The 13,851-nt window shown below is 35.2% G+C and overlaps 1 long non-coding RNA gene across 1 annotated transcript; it reads right to left on the reverse strand.

The window, feature by feature from the left end:
• Nucleotides 1-3,258: 3,258 nt before the first annotated feature.
• On the reverse strand, nucleotides 3,259-10,202 carry LOC133524443 (uncharacterized). The gene is made up of 3 exons (XR_009800376.1): nucleotides 9,080-10,202; nucleotides 6,133-6,200; nucleotides 3,259-5,136 (listed from the first exon to the last, which is right to left on the reverse strand). It is a non-coding gene; the product is annotated as an uncharacterized LOC133524443 (long non-coding RNA).
• Nucleotides 10,203-13,851: the final 3,649 nt, after the last annotated feature.

Here is a 13,851-nt window from a genome sequence, read left to right on the forward strand (position 1 = left end):
GGTCAAGAGACGAATAGAACTAAATAATGAACGAATTTAATAATTATAAAAGTATAAAAAAACTAAATTATAATATAACTATTAAAACAGTTTCATGTTTATGTATAAATGTCTTTTTTCATTCGTGACTTGTTTCTCCTGAGTTTGTGGTACGATGCCTAAAAGTATGTATGCCGTCTGGGTAGTTAGTGGGAAAGAGACGACTACTGTTTTATCTTGTGCATTTAACCGTTACTGACGTTACTGTAATCGGACACGTAGGCGTGGCTACCCCTTCTAGTTTTTCGTGCTTCTGTTTCTGTCTCTAGACTTGTTATGCGATGCAACGTAAAGTGTATTTATTCTTACGTGTAAACAAACAAACAAACATATGTGACAATGTAAACAAACGTGACTTTCCAACAATACGATTTATAGACCTAGACATTGCAATTTCAGATGATCCGTTCGTTACGGCGATTATCGATGAAAATCTTATTAGAAATGATACTTTTAAGTGGTTATTTGGTTGGTTTCAATACTTTGTGAGGTTATCTAAGTATACAACAACATTTTAAGTGATGATTATCGTGTACTTCCAGAGAAAAGTGTGATGATGTCATCGGGAATTTTTTTTTACGTAATAGGACAAGAAAGGATAAGTACACTTTAGGTAACTTATCTTGCATACATTGTCTTGTGTATTGCATTTCGAATCGTATTCTCATAATATTCTTGTTACTTTGGCATTGTACATTCTGTATGTACGTAATGTGTAATGACCTAGCATTACTTTTATTTACGAAATCTGTGAAAGGACTCCAAATAAACAATAGTAAATAAATAAATGAATTTATTGTTGCTCATATAAAGTAAAGCGGTATAATTTTGAAAATTAATGCGATTTTTGAAATTATACCACCTTTGAAGCTACCTTAATGCACCTTAGTGTCTAAAGAAATCTTATATAAATGTAGAATAATAATGAATAACTTATTTTTGGCTGCAGTCTAGACATAACACATTAAAAAAGTTTATTATCGCGATACGCATACGACTATTTCGCATTCATAATTTGATTTAGAATAGGAATGTTGACTATACTTAAAATACATTATTTCACACCATGCACTAGAATATTATTAGAAAAACTTAAAAGGGCATTCTTAGAAAAAAATTACGCTGTACTTTTTTTTAAACCTAATAAATCTTGGGTTATTTCTACTCAGAATTACGAGCACTAACGAATTAAGCAATAAAAAAGTGTCCCAGTTTTAACTGTCAGTTTTGTACCGCAGTTAACCATACAAGTTGTATTAATATTTTTTTATTAATTACGTTATTAAACTGACTAATAATTGTTTATGGAATATTAAGGATAATTAAGATAAAACGGGTATTTTTTTTCTGAAAACCCCCAGAAAACAGTTATTTTTTGATACAATTTATATTTAATAATCGGAAAGAACGTTAAAAAGTTGGTAACTTGACCGTGACGTAACTTGTTTAGTTGCCATTATAAATTCCATAGTGGCTAATCGTTTTGACAGTTCCATTCAGTAGACAATAGACATATTTTCAAATATATGTGTACACCCATAATTCTCCGCATCCTCCATGATTTTTTAGTATGTCATTGACACAATGAAAATTTTCAGTCAAATAAGATTTCATGCAAGAAATATTAATTTCATATAAAAATAATTGATAATAATATATACAGTCAAAAAATACTCACTATCCCTGAAAAGTCAATATATGACAGCTGTCAGAATTCCACACAATTCACTGCCACCAACGCATATATGCGTTCAGCGTAACACAAATTTCTTCCTAGGCCACGCCCCCTAGCAATGAATGCGTTAAAAACGAAGGTTTAGAATTATTATGTTGAAGCGATCGACATCAAAATCCAACTGATTTCTCGAGGTTTAGCCGTTTTATACCTAAATGGAAATTTCATAAAAAAATGTACCGTTATTTGGTTAAGATCGCAAAGCACTTCCCTCTTATCGATATCGAAACCCTTTATATTAATATTACATTTTCAATAAAATGCATAAATGTACATTAATAACCTTAAATAATAAACATCACTTTAGTATTCGAGCCCCGAGTAAACATATGTTAATGAGTCTATTTGTCCGTGAACTCTAAGAATGATAGAGTCAGACCAAGATAAGTTGGCAGCGATTTTGATAGCTCAGACGGTGCAAGTGTTAAGCAAACGTCATAATTAATAAACGTGATTTTAAGACCAATCTTTGCAATTATTTTCTATCGAGCCGATTTCGTTCGATCATGTATCGAGTACAACCACGGTCTTTGAAATATAATTAATATGAACATATATTTTTCTTACTTGACTAAAACAAATAGTCTTTCTTAAAAAACTGTTTAAGTAACATCAATTTCAAGGACATTGGGTGTTGACAGCCTCTTAATGAAGGTGTGACATTCCTTAATTAAATATCACCGAGAGAAATGGAATTCGTTACCTATTACAAAAAATATTTTATTTTTTATCGTTCATACATTTTTTTGCACACTCATTAATCAAATTAATTAATTAAGACGATAGGCCACGGCCGCTTCTCCATACAAACATAGTCCCCATCCCTCTCTGGATATGGAAAAAGTTTTTACATATTTTGATGTATATCACCCATACCTATGCCAGACAGAATAACCGGTTTAAAAAAAAATGTTCCTAACATTATTAATAATTAAAGGTTTGAAAAAAAAAACATAGAGGCATAGCTGTGGTTTATATTAATATACAACAAACATGTTGGATAATGTGAATATCCAGAGAGGAAAATGAGGACTACGTTTGTATGGAAAGGCGCTTTCGGGGCGGCAATGGTCTACTTTGTGTTATGTTAGTGTAGTGTTTGATGTCTTAATCACTAACACTGAGTATTTTATTATATATTCAAAATGTTTTACAGCGTATTCTTATCGCTAAGCTGGCTTAGGTGCAAAAGAGCGAGATGGTCCATTAGACATTACAAGTTTTGTAATGTATTTTTGTGTGTTGTTATATTTTAGTTTTATAATCTTCTCTTTCTGATTTGTAACGTCTGTACCTATTTGTAACGTCTTTATACTTATTGCCAATGTATTGCACTCAAGGGTCCCGAGATACAGGCTCAGCCTAGTTTGGGATCCGGCAGTATACCATTATTATGTTTTTCTGTGTTCTGTATAGAAATAAATAATTTTAATTTTTAAATTTTTTAAAAATCATTTTTTTTAAATACGTTCGGAAACGTTCTATACTGATACATTGATTTCGGATACTATTACCACAGATATTACAGTTTGGGCTATTTTACATTGTTGATTATTCTTACTTAACTTTTTACAGTACGATAAAAAGTATTCTGAGTTATAATGAAATCGGAATAATAGTACCTATTACATTCGCGAGACATTGCCGATATAAGTGATATAAGTCTATCTACTATAAGAGATATAAATACAACCCGAATGAAAGAGCTCACGCACTGTAAGCAGTGCGTGAGCAATGCTCCGGTCCCTTGCCTCTAGGGCTGCCATCTCGAATTTCGCCAAACCCGGACAAAGATTCAAAAAAACCCGGACATTTGTCGTAAATAGCATTTTTTCCCCGGACGAGTCCGGAAATAATATTTTTTTAAAACAAGACCTTTAATTTTACATGTAGTTTTAATGCGCTTCCTTACATGAAAAGTGTCCGGGTTTTCCCCGGACACTTCTTGACACCCCCCCGGACGGCCTCCAAACTAGGACAAATCCGGGAAAACCCGGACGGATGGCAGCCCTACTTGTTTCTTCCAATGTTGCCTCCAATTTGTGTACCATTTTTCGAAGATCCTCTTCCACGCAGTCTATCCGCCGTTTTCTTGGCTTGCCTTGTATTTTCTTTTGTTGGGGTATTATTTTAGTCACCCTTAACTCCGGTATTCTTCTAGGTGGCCAGCCCAATGCAAAATATTCTTAATTCTTGCAATTTAAATTTCACCATTCATCCATACTCATCGATGCTTAAATTTGGATATGATTCAACCGACTTGGATACTTGGTTTGCATTTTAATTGAAAAACCCATGATTATGATTCATATTAGATCTAAAATGCAAATACATTTATATGTTTATACTCACATAGACGCAATGGTAATTCATGGCAATTTTTATGGGATCTGTTGGTGGGTGTTGCTAATGTAGACCTAGTCCCCTGATAGTGGAATGCGTAGTGTAGTCGACTTCCTTCCGTAACACTTGTTGAAGGCGTTATCCAGGTCTAGAAATTTCGTAAAATCGTGACTCCTCCTTTTAGGGTTCCGTAGTCAACTAGGAACCCTTATAGTTTCGCCATGTCCGTCTGTCTGTCTGTCTGTCTGTCTGTCCGAGGCTTTGCTCCGTGGTCGTTAGTGCTAGAAAGCTGAAATTCGCCATGGATATATAAATCAATAAAGCCGACAAAGTCGTACAATAAAATATAAAAATTAAATTTTTTTGAGGGTACCTCCCCTATACGTAAAGTGGGGGTGAATTTTTTGCTTCAACCCTACAGTGTGGGGTATCGTTGGAAAGTCTTTCAAAACTAATGGGGGTCTGCAACAAACATTTTGATTAAGTGAATATATTCGGAGATAATCGCTCCGAAAGAGAAAAAAAAAGTGTCCCCCCCCCCTCTAACTTTTGAACCATAGGTCCAAAAAATATGAAAAAAATCGTGGAAGTAGAGCTTAAGAAAGACATTAAATGAAAACTATAGCGGACATGATCAGTTTAGCTATTTTTGAGTTATCGCAAAAAGTTTCTCCCATAGTAATAAGACTTACTTTAGGTACTGATTATGCAAATTTGCCTATTTGTTTAACTCGCGTGAAAGGTACCGTTTCATCCCTTGGTTAACAATTTACTATACTTTAAACTCCAGTTTAGCTTATTGTGACGGAAGAGTAACTACGGAACCCTACACTGAGCGTGGCCCGACATGCTCTTGGCCGGTTTTTATTTATGTTAGCATAATCTATTTATATATCATTATTGATGATGAGTTGACGGGCTGTAAAGAGGTTTGGAAGAAAAAGACATGCTGCACCCCAAGTGGATGGGATAAGGGTGAGCCAATGGTGATACGAGGCTGTCATGTAAGTTGGCAGCACCTGGAAAAAACAAATAAATAATTTTAATGTAATAAATATAATCTTCTGCGAAGTTTTTTTTATTAATAAGTTTGTTTTTCTCATTAGTAAAGTATTTATTTTATTGTGACTGAATATTCGTTGAATATTGTTTAAAGAAGAGACGCTCTCCAGACTCGATTCGGACTCGGGTATGCCCTTAAACTACGTCCAAAAGATAGGTACGGGCATTGTGAATGTCATCTCGCGTGGTGTGGTAGGGCACAGCACAGCGGATGTCATTCCAGACCTAGAGCAGAGACCAACTGGGGAAGTACCTCCACCTTACAGAAAACTGCAGCCAAATAACACTAGACCCTACTCATAGTGTTGTGTTCCTGCCGGTGAGTAAAGTTGCCAGAGCTCAACCAGGGTGGGGGGTGTTAGGGTCGGCAACGCGCATTGTAACTTCTCTGGACTGCAGGCGTCCATAGGCTATGGAGACTGCTTACTATCAGGCGGGCCGTGTGATTGTTTGCCACCGACGTATATAGGTATAAAAAATATAGATTTTCGTACACTGACCCGCCTGTTGCTATGAGTGTCTCTATTGCACGGGCATAATTATGTTTATGTCCCGCCCATGATGCCGGTTGTTAATGTCATTGTGCGAGCTTGATAGCAATATAATTATACGCGTGCAATAGAGATAGCAACAGGCCGGTCAATGTACGAAAATCTATCTGGAAAGCGTCTCTGCTTTAGTGATCCAACGAATAGTACTTTTACGAATACGAATATTGGCTATGATTAAGTTAAAAATTTAACTTTGCAGAAATGTGTCTTTTTCTCTGCTTCAAGGGTGTATTCTCATTTTTCCCCACCTGGCACAGATTTGTATAGGCGCAGCATATAAATCATTCCCATTTTCCCCCGCCTCTTGTATGGTATGGCACGTGGGGCGAGGAGAAATGGGAAAATTATTTAAGATGCAGTAGCCCTACTTAAGAATTAAGTAAATTTTAACTTGATAGGTACCTTCTTGTCTTATTTTAAATTGATTTTCTTAGCGTTGCGACGATGGTGAATGTGATTCTTGAAATGACCTGAAAAAAAAAAAGAAACTCGTATAGAGAATTGATAAAGTTCCTCTAAGCTAATCTGGCATCGACTTTCGGCCCGATTCGAAGAATGATTAAGACACTTTTAAGATTTCGGAAAGATCTTTAAAAGATCGATAGTTAAACGACATTTCAATGTTGACGATTATTCTGATTCCGCTGTGATCCCAATTATATCTTTCTACGATATTTCTAACGTCAAAGTGACATTGGTTGCCCGAATCGAGCTGTTTCTGTTAATTAAACGACATACACACGATATCTAAATGAGAACTTATCTAAACCAGAACTTATCGTTATCGTATCTCATTCTTCGAATCGGGCCGCTTAACACGTCAACAGTCCTCCATACATATAGTGTATGCATTTCCTCATACGCCCAAGCAAATTACTGCAATCTCACGTCCATGCTCCTCATATGGGTCACTAAGAAAAAAACCAGGCACGCGCTAAGATTAGAACAATAACTTTCTATAAGTAACCAAAAATATTATTAAGTATACGTATAAGAATTATACCTATAAGTATTATCTCGCACTTCATAAAGTTATACTAATCTAAGTGCGTACCTGGTCGTATCTTCGTGACCCATAATTGGGGCACGGATGTGTGGAGATAGTTCAGCGTGACCCATATATGGGGCACCGGACCGTGAACGTGTACAGACCAGAGGTATGTAGTATCATAATATCTTGTCATTACAAATGCAATGCAGACTTGGCTTGGTCCGACTTTTTTATCTATTAATTGTGTGTGTGCAATGTGACACACCTACACACCTCCTCAGTCTTCCGAAGACAAAGACTAACACTGGAAAACGTGGTGCACCTATACACAAAGTGCGACCAATACAATAAGTTTCTTCTCGAGATCGATTTCTTCTCAAAATCCCGCGCCCAGTTAAAAGGTCTTCGCACACTATATTCCACACCAACTCAACTCACTTTTGGTTCAGCTTAGTGGACGACGAGTGGACGACGCGTAGACCACCCGACAGTTACCTAAATTTTAAACATTGTACTGTAGGACATACAAGATAAGGCTTTAATTTCAATATTTAATTTTGAGTCGAGTGGCTGTTGAGTTGCAATAGTGTGCTAAGACCTAAAGACAGCCGTCATCAAAGGTCGTGGCAGGATAAGGGTATATAAGGCGATAACATCTCGCGACTTAAAATTTTATTTCTGATAATGTGCTAAGTCATTAGTAAGTGCTATACTAAATTTCAGCATTCGCCTCTCCTTATTTTTGAATAATAAATAAATAAATAAATTGATTTTTCATGAATATTTCCGTTTCAATGGAACGAATTCTTTAGTGCTTTACACGAGTTTTAAACTTAGTTGAGACCCGCGATATAAACAGGTTAACACTCAATATAAAATAAGAAAAATACATGTGCCAATATTAAAAAAAAATGTAATATTAAATTCATTGTTAAATATTTATAATATTCGTAATATTTAAACTCTACATGACTTGCATGTTATCGCTCGCTTAGTGATAAATGGGAACAAGTCTAAAAACGAGAATTGTGGGAAAACGTGTTAAAAGATTTCTTCGTCAGCGCATGACACTTTTCCTTATGTTAACCTGTTTATAATTGCGGGTCTCAACTAAGAGTACCTACCACACGTGTAAAGCACGAAATAATTCGTTCCATTGAAACGGAAGTATTCATGAAAATCATTTTATTTTATTCAAAAATAATAAGAGGTGAATGCTGAAATTGCGTGAAATGCCGTGGCACATCATCAGAAAAAAAATTAGGCTGAAAAGTTATTAAGGCATGAGATGTTCCCTTATCCTCCCACGTCCTTTACATATAAATAAAATTACAAACACCTAGATAAAGTATATGGAGGCATCTGTATTTAAGGACATTTATGGTATTTTAAGTTTTTGTTCATCTATGTATGTTTTCTGTGTTATCTCCTCAATAAATAAATAAGCAAATTGTTGAGCGTAGACTAGTAGGGTTGCTGAAGAAAGAAGCCCGCCGATAGCACGCGGGACGCTCGAAGACTAGAAACTGGAACGCGCTGGCTGAAGACTGGAAACATATATTCGTCTACCTGGTTGTAAGCATTATATATGTCCTCTTGCGAATAATATATATTTTAGCTCACTTAATTCCGATCAATTACACACACACGATCAATTTATTTAGTGTTTTGTACCCAAAGGGTAAAACGGGACCCTATTACTAAGACTCTGCTGTCCGTCCGTCTGTCTGTCTGTCTGTCCGTCTGTCACCAGGCTGTATCTCATGAACCGTGATAGTAAGATAGTTTAAATTTTCATATATGATGTATTTCTGTTGCCGCTATAACAACAAATACTAAAAAGTACGGAACCCTCAGTGGGCGAGTCCGACTTGCACTTGTCCGGTTTTTTTGGTATTTCGGAGCCTAAATCTCTATGGTCACTTGTTATTAAGAATACAGATATTATCTGTAAAGAATGAGACTCCCGTTGACAACAGACTAACTTATTTATTTGTCTATATAAACATCATTGTATTGGTGCACAGGACTAAAGGAAAATACTATTATCAAACCTACTTAAATATGTATATTATGGCTAGTCTTTCTGTATGGTTTCTGTATGATCGCGTAATATCTCAATAAAATCGAACTATGAATTTTTCCAAGAGACTACTTGTTATTTGACGTATCATATTAAATCAGTTTTGCAGATAAATGATACAAAAGCTTACATAAGTACCTTTCTTGGTATTAAAAATATATTAGTAAAAACATAATATTTGAAAACAATTATCGCTGTCAGGACACGTATAGATGAAATGGTCACACAGATAGAACCAAATAACCAATAAATCCAATAATATAAGTACCACTTACCGCACGGATGATTCCTGATTTTTGAACACACAACACACATAACAATTCCGTTTTTAAATATTTCATATTGCCCTATAGGACATTTTGTTAATGATGATCTATAGTTCGTGTGTGGAAATGCATTGATGCAGACTCCAAAAATAACTATTACGAGTAGCACATGTGAGAGCTTCATTGTAAACCACGAGTCACGTCTTGCTTAGGCTATAGCGTCGGATGCACTGAACGAAGTTGAGCGCCTTGTTAGGCGCTAATCTGGCCTATTAGCCAGGGCCATTTCTCGAACGGTATTAGTTTGATATTATTAGTTCACGAACTGTCAAATCGTATGAGTTACCATGGTAACACACTAATAATATTAGACTAATACCGTTCGAGAAATGGGCCCCAGGACATCCTACCCTCTACTTATTCACAAAATGCGTTAACACGTATGTGAAGAATCCTGATATAACATGACTCAAGATAAGTTTTTGTTCATGGTGTCAATCTATCCTATTTCATGTAAGAATGAAAATAAAAGTTATTAAAAATGCAAACGGATCCAAAATGTTTTTATCAAGGTATTCGAAATGATTTAGTACTAGAAGTAAATACTTGACGTCACCAACGCCAACCTTGAATGTTTAAAATACTTACCTTTATTGTTTCAATATTCTGTATGCCACTAAAAAATTTACCATTTAATTTCATTTTGGAACTTGTATGATATAGTTTTAAATATAATATATTATAATTCAGCCTATTTAAGCCCCCCCTCTTATGCTTAAGAGGGCTTTGGCTATAGTCCCCACGATGGGTCAATGCCGGTTAGGGTCTTCATATACACCTTTGAATTTCTTCGCGGATGTATACGGGTTCCCATCGCGAGGAAACTAATTCCTTCAATGAAAAGCTAGTGCAACATAACATAAACATAGCAATTAGAACATAAGAAATCGAGAATTTTAGATCTTCCATTCTTTAATATGTTTGTAATTACAGTAAGTTTTTTTTTACATCATGATGATTGATTGCTTATGTGCTATAATTAAACTATTTTATCTCACTAAATATGCCTAATCGAAGAAAATAACATTACAGTAAAGTACATAATATTTAAATTATGTAAGCACTGTAAATTAAATTTGAAAATATTGACTTTTCTAATAAGTAAGTAGAGTGAGACCAAGCTCATTTGGAAGCGATTTTGATAGCCCAGCTTGCCTGTGCAAATGTCAAGTAAACGTCATAATTTCATAGAAGTTTGACGTTAAAAATAACTCTTGCACTGTCTGGGCTGTTAAAATTGCTGCCAATTTATCTTGGTTTAATTCTTTTTTTTTTTTTATCTACATATTTACTTAAAAGGAGTCTTTATCAATGAGACATGTCGGCTCCGTTGGGCCTCTACATTACAGTTTCAATGTGTTACGAGTTGTCAAAAAAACTGTACACGAATTTCGCAGTTTTAGACAGCGGTTCCGCCAATATCGAGTGAAAACCCCCAATAAAATGGTTTGACACTATTTAACAATTTAACAAGCTCATTCGAACCTACACTGACGAAATCATATCTGAATGATTTTATTTAGGTACCGTGTGTCTCGCCCGCGCTAATAGATGTACGGACTATACTGAATGACGTCAGTTCAGTTAGATGTGTTTTTTTTTCTCTTTATTAAAGGGCTTTTTCGAGTAAACGAATATGTCGCCCCAGTTAGATGTCATTCTAATGTCAGTGCACGATCGAAATGGCCTGTAGTATGTCTCAATTTTAAAAACCGATTTTAGATATTTAGCACGATCGTGTGAATCTTTTCTTACACTGGTTTCTTAAGGGGATATATCAACTGAGCCCTTTCTCAGATTTGTTTTTTATTTTTATTTATTTATTTAGGCAGCAAGCAGTCTCATACAAAAAATAGTGTAATAATAAGCAATGTGTTAATAGAGCTTGAGTGCCCTACCTTAATAATAATATGTTTAGATTAAAACAGTAGTAGCTAGTGTAGAAGCAGTAAGCGGAAAATAAAGTTATCAGTACCCCTAGTGTAAATATTTTCGACAGCGAAACGTGACGTACGCGTTTGCGTTAAGTGTCATTTTGTATGAGATTTTTGACTTTCCAAAACGTCCCGCTTGGCGCGCTGTTCAAAAAACCATACAAAATGAGACATCGACATTTTCCTCATCCAACACATAACCAATCGTAACGAAATTTTGGGAACGGAATGAGAAAGAAATTTTCTGTGTCAGACCGTTTTGATTTTTGCGTTTATTGTTGTCAATTTTGTGTGCTAGACGTCTGTTTACTGCGCATTTATTTGGCCGTTTATAGCGCTGTTAGAAGGAACCTAGTTCTTATATAGGTAAACACAAGAATATCAAAAAAAGCACAACGTACAGACACAGATACTGGTAATATTGAACTCATATAAAAAAGAAACATCTAGGGTCAAAATCCAGAGAGGAAAATGTCGAGAACCTTTGCATGGAAAAATTACCCTCTTAAGGAAGTAGACGTTATTGGCGGGACATACCAAACATATGATTGTGTATTTCTTGATATTTGGCAAGATCTAGTTTTAAGGGGAAAAAATTATCACTATCATGTAAAAGTCAGAATACGAAAATGGTTCCTGATTGTACAAACAGCACCAGGAAATATGTTTAATTAAGTTATGCTGAGTGGGGGTCCTGATTTAGCGTCTGATATATTTTTTTAATGTATGCATGTCTTCTTTTCTGTTATGTATAAGTTGTGGCGTTAATAGTACATTGTGATATAAATGTGCTACGTTGGTCATTACACACGAGGCGATATTGTGCGCGCGAGCTGCAAGCGAGCGCGCAATAAGAAAGCTGATGTCTGTAATAATGATCAATGCACACGCGTTTCATACGACATTTTTCAACACACTTGCGAGGAAAAAAACAAAACGGATATATTAATGAAATTTTAATTGTTAAAACATTTCAAGTATAATTTTCAAAATGGTGGCTTTCACTTATAACATCTAATAATTTCATCAAAGCGAACTGGGCTTGTAGTTACTTATTCGCCAATTTATTGAAGTTAAAAACACGTTTTCCGAGAAAGACTGGGCGTTTTTGCAAGTTTTCCATTGTACAAAAGTGTCATATGCCGCTAAGTATTTTTCACTCGATTTTGAAGGTAAAAGGCTAAAATTTGCGGTTCCTGCCTCTATTAGTATTTCTCGCCGCGTCAAATTTACTTATTCTTCATTTTTAATACTTTAAATGGACATTATTGTCAATATCCAAACTAAAAACAAATAAGGAAAATGGCGCGTTATTCTTTTCTGTGCGCGATCTTATTGCGCGCGCATGGCATAGGCGCGAACGAAATCGACAAACAGCCAATACCTATTAAAAATATAAAAATAGTGAATATTTTCGTATTTATAACCGATGGATTGAGACCAAATCGCTTTTTTTAGGAATGAAATTTACAAGACAATGTGATCTATCAATTATGTTTTGCGAGATGAAATCTCTTTGAACTTTTAAAATCGTTTAGTTGGTTTAAAAAAATAAATATTATTCGACCAATTAAGAAGGCTCCGTTTCCATACATATTGTTAACAATTAGTTACCTTTATAACTCTGATGGATTATCATACATTACACACAAGTGCTATAATATAATGAAAAAGCACGCGTGTTTAATAACTAGAGTCTAAAAGCGGTTCAATAAGTTCCACGTTACGAGCACGTGTGTTGAAAATATATATATATATATTTCTTTCTTTTCTTTAATAGGTAGTTATAATAATAGGTAGTATAGAAAATTATGCTATGAATAATTTTGCATTCATGTACAGTCAGCGTCAAATACTTTGTAGCAACCAAAGTAGCCAAATAGTTCGGTACACCATATATTTAGTATGGTGTACCGAACTATTTGGCCACTTTGACTTCTACAAAGTATTTGACGCTGACTGTACCTACTGTACCTATAATGCGCACATGGACTACGAGAAAATAAGTAAGTAATAATGTCGTTACTTTTAAGTAGGGAATTATAGTTTGTCTGATGGGACAAACTATAATTATATATTACTATAGATTAGTCAAGTCTAACCTTTAATAACATGACAAAATATGATACAAGTGCGAGAAATAGGAAATTCGTAACGAGTGGCGATAAATTAAAACACGACCGAAGGGAGTACTACGGAGCACTACTGTACCGCACAAGTGCGATAATTAGCACATTACGTAACTATGTCGACAATTTAAAGGACCATAATTATGTACTGTAAAACATTGTAAGATACATGTGCGAATGGGTAATTCGCAACTCGTGTCGATTTAAAACACTCCCTTCGGTCGTGTTTTAATTTATCGCCACTCGTTTCGAATTTCCTATTTTTCGCACTTGTATCCCAATGTACTATTGGAACGTATGTGCATTTTGTGTGCCGCTGGCCACTACTTAGTTACCTAAGTAAAGGGGGTGGGGGGGTCACACTATGCATATCACTAAAAGTAAAAAAAAACAGTATAAATTCAAGTGGGATATATCGTTCCATTGGTCTTTACAAAAAATATTACGGTTGCAAAGGGTATATTTTTGATTTAGCGAATACATTTGGAAATATATGTATGGTATGGGGACAATCTTACACAGATCGAACTAGCCCCAAACTAAGCAAAGCTATGCCCATATGCTATGCTATAAGCACTAAGCGACATTATACATACGGATAAATATATATTTAGGTACTTAGACAACATCCATAACTGAGGAACCTATAACCCTTTAC

The sequence above is a fragment of the Cydia pomonella genome, chromosome 13, assembly GCF_033807575.1.
Source record: "Cydia pomonella isolate Wapato2018A chromosome 13, ilCydPomo1, whole genome shotgun sequence".
NCBI lineage: Eukaryota > Metazoa > Arthropoda > Insecta > Lepidoptera > Tortricidae > Cydia > Cydia pomonella.